The sequence below is a fragment of the Callorhinchus milii genome, unplaced genomic scaffold, assembly GCF_018977255.1.
Source record: "Callorhinchus milii isolate IMCB2004 unplaced genomic scaffold, IMCB_Cmil_1.0 Scaffold282, whole genome shotgun sequence".
NCBI classification, from domain to species: domain Eukaryota; kingdom Metazoa; phylum Chordata; class Chondrichthyes; order Chimaeriformes; family Callorhinchidae; genus Callorhinchus; species Callorhinchus milii.
The window spans coordinates 28,432-36,896 of record NW_024705023.1 but is presented as its reverse complement, the minus strand read 5'-3'; the positions used below and the strand labels follow the sequence as shown (position 1 = coordinate 36,896).

At 40.0% G+C, this 8,465-nt stretch overlaps 2 non-coding genes across 2 annotated transcripts; both read right to left on the bottom strand.

The window, feature by feature from the left end:
* Positions 1-599: 599 nt before the first annotated feature.
* On the bottom strand, positions 600-682 carry trnas-aga. The gene has a single exon. It is a non-coding gene; the product is annotated as a tRNA-Ser (tRNA).
* A 4,571-nt stretch (positions 683-5,253) lies between these two features.
* Positions 5,254-5,346, bottom strand: trnak-uuu. Its single transcript has 2 exons — positions 5,310-5,346; positions 5,254-5,289 (listed from the first exon to the last, which is right to left on the bottom strand). It is a non-coding gene; the product is annotated as a tRNA-Lys (tRNA).
* Between the last annotated feature and the right edge of the window lie 3,119 nt (positions 5,347-8,465).

Here is an 8,465-nt window from a genome sequence, read left to right as displayed (position 1 = left end):
GGTGATAGTGCTGAGCTGGTCACCATGGTGTTTAGTGCTGTGTTTGTTGCTGTCAATGCCTTGATTCACATTTACACGAAAAACAATGAAACGGAAAATTTTATCTCTTAATTTCAGAGTTTTACCAACGAAGAGTAATATCACAGCTGACTTTTTTTCATTTTAAAAGCAAAAGTGTGAATATATTTTAAAAACAGTTACATTTTATATTTCTGTCATTTGTTTGTATGTTGCTGTGAATACTAAATAGAGCTCATCGCTAATCAACCGCAGCTGTCATCTTTACCATCCAGGATCGTGTCTTGTTTTACTTTGAGATGTTGATGTGTTTGGTGAGAAATAAACAGAAGAAATTACCCAGTCCACGAATTGTCAATAAGTTGTGCAAAAGCTTTACCGTCAACCTATCCCACCTGATGTACTGTTCCAAAATAACCTTTTTTTACAATATCATGAAGGAAAACTTTCAGTGAAGTAAACTTTGCATTGCTTTCATCTCCAACTTGCCGCATCCACAGGTTTCCAAAAGCCAAAATCATTATCAATTTGGATACACTCCTACAGCCAGTGGCACAATAATAATACGAGGAAACAACATTCGTAGTCGGCAGAATTCGAACCTGCGCGGGAAGCTTCCCAATGGATTTCTAGTCCATCGCCTTGACCACACGGCCACCACTACTGAAAAGTACTAAAAAACTAATTTGGACAACATTGTGCCAGCGCCTGATTCCTGTATTAATATTTCTCTGTTTATCATTGCCATTTGATTCCTTGCATTTTACATAGTGGGATTGTATGTCATCACGTTGTCGAGACAACTCCATAAATTCATCAGAACTTTATTAGCTAACAGGTGTTGTGACAAGATATTTCTGGTGGAATCTCTGCCCGCAACCAACATCCATTGGTCATTTTTTAACCTTGCAATTTTAGGCCACAACATAAACCATAAACTTGGTTCACTCATCGGGCACTCGATGTTGCTTCAATGTCAGCTTTGCAGTGTTAGCATCCAGCAATTCCCTCGTCACATGCTGCGGAATTAGGTAAACAGGCTGCGTGCCTTGGTAAACCATGCTCACTCCCTTCTAAACACAGGAATTCCCATACGTAACTAAAATGCTTAGAAGGATCCAAGTTGCCATAAGCTACATGATGGGTTTCTGACACCCGGGTAATAACCAGAAGAGTTCATTGTAGGTCATCTGTGACAATATGTATCTTTGAAAAACGTTGATTCACAAATACTAGCTTATTGTACTGTTGGATGTGTAACTGAAGAAATATGATTACCGAGTAGCTGAGATGTTCGCCTCAAAACCCAATTGTTTTTATCACGTCAGTCGTCTGTTATGATCACAGCAGGAGCGATCAAATATTAACACAACGATTAGAACTGAATATTTGTCATTGATTATTCTCTTTGACCGAGCCTTCACTCCCCTCTCGACTCTCTTCCCCCTCCTCGCTCCCTCCCTTCCCTCCCCTCACCCTGACCATTTCCCCCCTCCTCGCTCCCTCCCTTCCCTCCCCTCCCCCTGACCATTTCCCCCCTCCTCGCTCCCTCCCCTCACCCTGACCATCTCCCCAATGCTCGGGTCACGACCCAACTGTGCAGCGCCTTGGGACGTCCTCCTGACGTGAAAGGCGCTTTATAAATGGAATCTTGTTGTTGTTGTTGTTGTATCGCCCAACACATAACCTGGCAATTTACATTACTTTATGTTCGGTGAAGCGCTTTGCGCCGTCTCGAAGGAGTGATAATTCGCTGTTTCAAATGTCAGGCTTATTATTATTGATTAAATGCAAACAACAGGTAATTTCAAATTCACATTCGTTGCGCATTCAGCTTAATGTTAAAAAACTTCAAGAATGTATGAAACCAAAAAGCGCTGGCGATTGTCGTGACTCCGATTCAAACCGGGTAATAACCATCACAGGATCATGGCTGTGCACTTGCCTCCACATACACAGCAGTTTCCCACAAGTATAAGAAAGAATGTGCAATTATGTTTTTAGAATCAACATGTTATTCGCCGCTGATGTGGATGTATTTTCACTTGAACCTCTAACACAGAATGCTTTAGATATTAAAGAGTTGATGAATGAGACAATCTGGCTCTTATTGCGTAAAATATGATTCCAAAAATTGAGGATCACCATTCATCCCATAGATAAAAACAGCAATGGCTGTCTGCACAAGACTTCTACAGAATGTATCAATGAGAGTGGAGTAGACTTCCGTATTCTTCACGAAGCTGCATAGGTATTTGATAACTGGAGGAATCTTGAGCCACTAATTGTCGTGAAATGGGGCCAAAGGCACAAACAAAACGACAAACAATTACGAAGATGTTTATAATATTTGTTCAATTGCGAGGAACAATGGAAGAAACATATAATTGTTTCAGAAGAGGATCCTCCCAGGTCGGGCTTGAACCACCATTCTTCTGGTTAACATCCGAACGCGCTAACCAGTTGTGCCATAGAGAGAAATGTACACACATTTCTGCAAAAACGTGCAGCATTTTATTGCCATAAATACAGTCACAGGCAAGCTCAGGCTTAGCAAGCAATGACAACACCTGTAAGTGTGTTATTTAACGTTGAAGTCTGACCGCAAATGAAAGGAAACTCGGACGACTTTCCAATGGATGATTGTTTGGTTATGAAGTGCTATAAGAGACACTTATATGAAATACAAATTGCTTGATAACTTGACTCCAATCAATACAGCAACTCATTTAAGAACAACGTTTGTTGTAGAATAATTTGAATTGTAGTTAGAAATATAAGATTTACGTGATCGCAGAAAATTATCAGTTATTTTATTCACGCTCAGCTGGAATGTTTTTCAAAGAAAAAAAAAATTTCGAAACATCCCAAAATATTGCTCGTTTAGATCAATACTGAATGGGAAAGCCTTTTACTTTTTATTTTAAATGCAACGAATTTCTACCTCCTTTCTTCCTTATGCATCGGAATTCAAGGACAAATTGCTTGTCAGAGGTATTTATCACTTGCCAAATAAAGTATTGATGAAGTTGCAGGATTGAAGCTAATTTATGAAGGAACGAAAGCGATCGAACGGCCATTGATAGTTTCACAGTTTCGGGGAATTGCTTCATGGATAGTAAACTGGATGCTGTTTAAGCATTGTAAGATGGAATCAACTTGGTACCATGTAAACACAGCTGATTCTGTTCAGAAAACACATCCCACGCGGTCAGTGTACAAGGTGAAGAAGATCATGAGCATTTGATAGAGGTGACATTCGAACCCACATCCCCGAAGGGATTGGAGCTTAAATCCAACGCCTTAGATCATTCGGTCACGCAATCCCATTTTTGCCCTTGTCTCAAAACATATGTACCAACAAAGCTGATCACTTATGTTAAAACGTTTTTTTCTTGCAATGTCGAATGCCGGGATTCACACTCAGACTACCTGTTGAACTTTGTAATGCAAAGGCAGCAAAAAAAATTAGCAATTTCATTAGAAATTTCAAGCATTATTATAATTATATTCAGCGAAGCTATTTGGGGATTTATTTTAATTGATTGCCATACTGCACTTCATTTCAAATAAATTGACAGAAATTAAAATTGTTGGTAGGATCAGGCGCCAATGGATTGAAAATTTTGCAACATGCCTGTCACTTGCTTCTCGGCTCCAAGACCCTGAGCTCGTCTTATCTCCTATTTTACCGTTTATAATCCACTTCTCCTCACGTGCATTCGAAAGAACCAATTTAGTCTCAACTGTCCCATCATATTGCTAAATTTCAGGAGTTTTGTGAAAGAGTTGGATGGAAGAGATTTTGAGTTTTATTCATTTCTCAACAGTAATGAATTCACAGAAGTTTCCGTAGTGTAGGGGTTATCACGTTCGCCTCACACGCGAAAGGTCCCAGGTTCGAAATCTGGCGGGAACATTTATAATTTCATGATAAAAAATCGTACTTCATTATTGATGAACACACAATTGAACTGGTTGTTGCCGGAAAACATACAGACACTATGAAAATAATTGGCATTTTGTAAAGCTGGAAACAGATACAACTTTCAGGCAACAACAAAACATGAAACATTGTTTCAGCTGATGAACTGAATTCCGTTGTTGCTGCAGTTTTGAATTGCGCTAAACATATTCACCTGTTAGCAGAACATATCACTTCAGAGTGTGGCAATACAATCAGATTGGACATTCTTTTTCTCATTCAACAGCAGCAACTTGCATTTCAAGGAAGACAATAGAGTGAAACATTTGGTCCTATAATTCCAGGACACACTGTAGGTGGACGATAAGGTTTTTGCATGGAGAAGTCGGCGATTAGGTTTTACATGGAGATTGAAGACAGATAAAGAATGATTCACGTGGAGTAAACGAGATTGATTTCCAATCAATCCTTGTGACTGAAAGTCGCAAACGTCAGTGACACTCACAGGACGGGACACGAACAGATGATCAGTAGTAACTAAGTTCAGAAAGGGGGCAGAGTCAATCATGAAAGGACAGTTTCACCGTTCAAATACACGTTTATGTGGAGATCAGGTGAGATGTTGTGTGAATCATGGAACCCAGCTTTAACTCTACGTTAGACAATTTCAATGCAGTTTCACTGCCTTAAATTATTGGGTTTTGTTTCTGGTAACATTCAGTCAGATGTCACCATGCTCACGTTTAACTTGGAAGAAGAAACTGAGACACTTTTTTGTAAATAATACCATATTAATTTTAGACTTCGTGACATCCGTTTTATGCAGTTTAAGAAAGTGAGGGAACACTTGTACGTACTCACTTCTACCACCCACTCACCCCCCATAGAATGATAGGACAAAGTAACGCCTTCGAACCCATGATGTAGGCGCTATAGCTAGGATTAAACAAACACTCACAAAGAGATTTAGCTCAGAAATATAATTTATTTAATGCTTGCACAAGGAGAGGGATAGCGAGAGGCTGTATAATAGCACGTCTCTCAGAAGAGTCGGTACCCTCCCTCTACCAATGGGGCAGTCCCATCAGTTTATATACATGATTATTTGCGATCACCTCATGTCTCAAAATAATTCGTGTTGTTGATTGACAAGCAATCACAAGTTTATTTATACATTTGCAGACAGGACAGGAGAAGGACACTGATTCTGCTGTAAATTATCTACGTTGTTGCTTAAAAAAACAACTTTAATCTTATCATTGTCTCGACACTCTGTACTTTTCGTATTTTAGTCCTTTTACATTCCCACACGCCCAAACAGGGACTTAAACCCTGGACCCTAAGATTGGTTTCAAAGTGTTCATTTTAAAAGTCTGATGCTCTACCAACTGAGCTATCCGGGATTCATGGGCTCTGAGTAACAAGTGTTCTCTCGGTATATCAGGCCTCGTCATCTTATACCAGGCATTTTCTCTGCATATCTGGCCTAGTGTCTGTTTAACATGCCTGGTCTCTTTATAACTGGCTTCAACCGTCAAGATTGGTTACAGTTGGGGATAAGAGATAAAACATTTGGACAGTGCACAGCGATAGATGTTGTAACAAGACTAAAATCTCTCTTCGTAGCATAATTCGCTATGAGAGCTAAAGTTTCGGTTGTGAATTGACACACATGTATGTTATTTGTCAATTGTGGTTCTTCCATTTCTGAACTTTCATGAATAATTGCTTTTAATAATACTAAGAAATCTTGATAGTAAATATTGTAGTTCATATAATTTGATAACGTAAGTGATAAATTAGATATAACGGGTCCGTATCTCCTGGATTATGTTTGTTGCATCGACTGGAGCTTGCGGTAGGAGCCGCCCGAGTGTTGGGATAGTAAAGGTGACGAAAACATTGGTCAGCCATCTTGGGGAATGGGAAGCCGATTCTAGAAAGCAGATTTCATGAAGAAAGTTAGACGTTTGTTCCTATAAATGTGTGTCTCTTTGACAGTGTAACTTTGTAACTTCCGTTGTTTCTTTTAAGCTTCAGGAAACACAAGTTCGGAATATTTAGGCAGTAACCAACTCCACTTCTTAACATTTGGACAATTGCTGTTTAGAGCATAATACTGATAAGCGCCCAAAGCCCAAATATCGTCCAAAGGTGTCTGCGAATAGAAGTGTTAAATTGGATGAAAAAGTCTTTATCTCCAGGACTGTGATTGTGACAATTAAATGAAATAAACCTAAAGTAAATTGTCTCCGTAAGCATCCAGCTTCCACCACACACAAATGGCAAACACGACTTTTGTGCTATTTTCTTCGACTCACACCAACATATTTTCTTCAATTGAAATTTATGTGGCTCCAGTTTGGTTAAAAAGCAAAACAAAGGGAGTAAAGCGACCTCCCCGTCAGGGAATTGAACCTCGGTTTTTCCCGTGACTGTGGGGTGGGGGGGGAGTGATACTAACCACTTTACTAAAGAGGATTGACACAGATTCAATTCCCACAAGATACAAAGTACAAGGACGCTTAAAGGAATCACCGGACTACTAATAAAAAGGCTGTAAATTCCAAGAATCAGAAGAATAAGCTGAAGATTTTTTGAAGTTTTAATAATTTATATCTGATTCAATTCTATGGAAATAGTACGTGAAAAAGCAAGTATTGCAAAGGAGTCGAAGATTTGGAAATCTTGAGTGATATAGAGCTGTTTGTCATTGTTAGTGGCACCAAATGACTGTGTCTATCGTCTTAGATTTGCAGGCTGCAGTGTTGAATCTGCTGATGATTTAGCTAATGTTTGATTTTCTAGATTTATTTACGCAGATTTGTCCCAACTGGAATTGCAGATCCATTACATCAATGGACTGTAAAGGTAACATGAATTGTCTGTAATGGTGCCATCACTGGACTGTAATAGTGGCATCTCTGGTCTTTAATGGTGACGTCACTGGAGAGTAACGGTGACATGATTGGTCTCTAACGGTGACATGACGGGACAATAATTGTGATATGACTGGACCGTAACGGTGACATCATTGAAATTCAGCGATGTCATCACTGGACACTAATGGTTACATCACTGGAGTATAATGGTGACATGACTTTACCCTAATGGTGAAATGACTGGGCTCTAATGTTGATATGACTGGACTTTAATGGTGACATAACTACTGTAATGGTGAAATGCATGGACTCTAATGGTGACATGAATGGGCTGCAATTGTGACATGACAGGACTGTAATGGTGACATGACTGCACTGTAGTGGTGACATGACTGGACTGTAATGTTGACATGGATGGACATTAATGGTGACATGACTGGGCTCTAATTGTGACATGATTGGACTGTAATAGTGACATGACTGGACTGTTGTGGTGACATGGATGGAATGTATGTAATTGTGACATGACTGGACTATAATTGTGACATGACGGGACTGTAACTGTGACATGACTGGACTGAAATTGTGACATGATGGGACTCTAATGGTGACATGGATGGACATTAATTGTGACACGACTGGATTGTAATTGTGACATAAATTGACTATAATGGTAACATGACTGGCCTGTAATGGTGACATGACTGAACTGTAACGATGACTTGAATGGACTTTAATGGTGACTAGACTGGACTTTAATGGTGACAGGAATGGACTGTAATAGTGACATGACTGAACTCTAATGATGACATGACTGAACTCTAATGATGACATGACTGGACTTAAACGGTGACATGACGCGACTGTAATTGTGACATGACTGGACAATAATGGTGACATTACGGGAATTTAATGGTGACATGGATGGACATTAATGGTGACATGACTGGACGGTAATTGTGACTTAACTGGACTGTAGCGGTGACATGACTGGCCTGTAATGGTTATGTCACTGGACTGTAATGATGAAATGGGCTGTAATTGTGAGAAAACTGAACTGTAATGCTGACATGACTGGACTTTAATGTTGCCATGACTGGACTGTAATGTTGACCTGACTGGACTGTAATACTGACATGACTGGACTGTAACGGTGACATGACTGGACTATAATGTTGACATGACTGGACTGTAACGGTGACATGACTGGACCGTAACGGTGAAATGACTGGACTTTAATAGTGACATGACTGGGCTGTAATTGTGACATGAATGTATTGTAATGCGGACATGACTGGACTGTAATCTTGACATGACTGGACTGTAATGCTGACATGACTGGACTGTAATTTTGACATGACTGGACTGTAACGGTGACATGACTGCACTGTAGTGGTGACATGACTGGACTGTAATGGTGACATGACTGGACTCTAATGACATGACTGGACTGTAATGGTGACATGACTGGAATGTAATAGTGACATGACTGGACTTTAATGGTGACAAGACTGGACTGAGTTGGAGAGGGAACGGCAGGGTTTTACACGGTCTGCTCCAGTGTGAACGTCAGTTGCTGTGAGCAGCTTCAGTCCCTGTAACGTCAGTGGCACTCGTGGCTGATAGTCAGGAAATGGGAT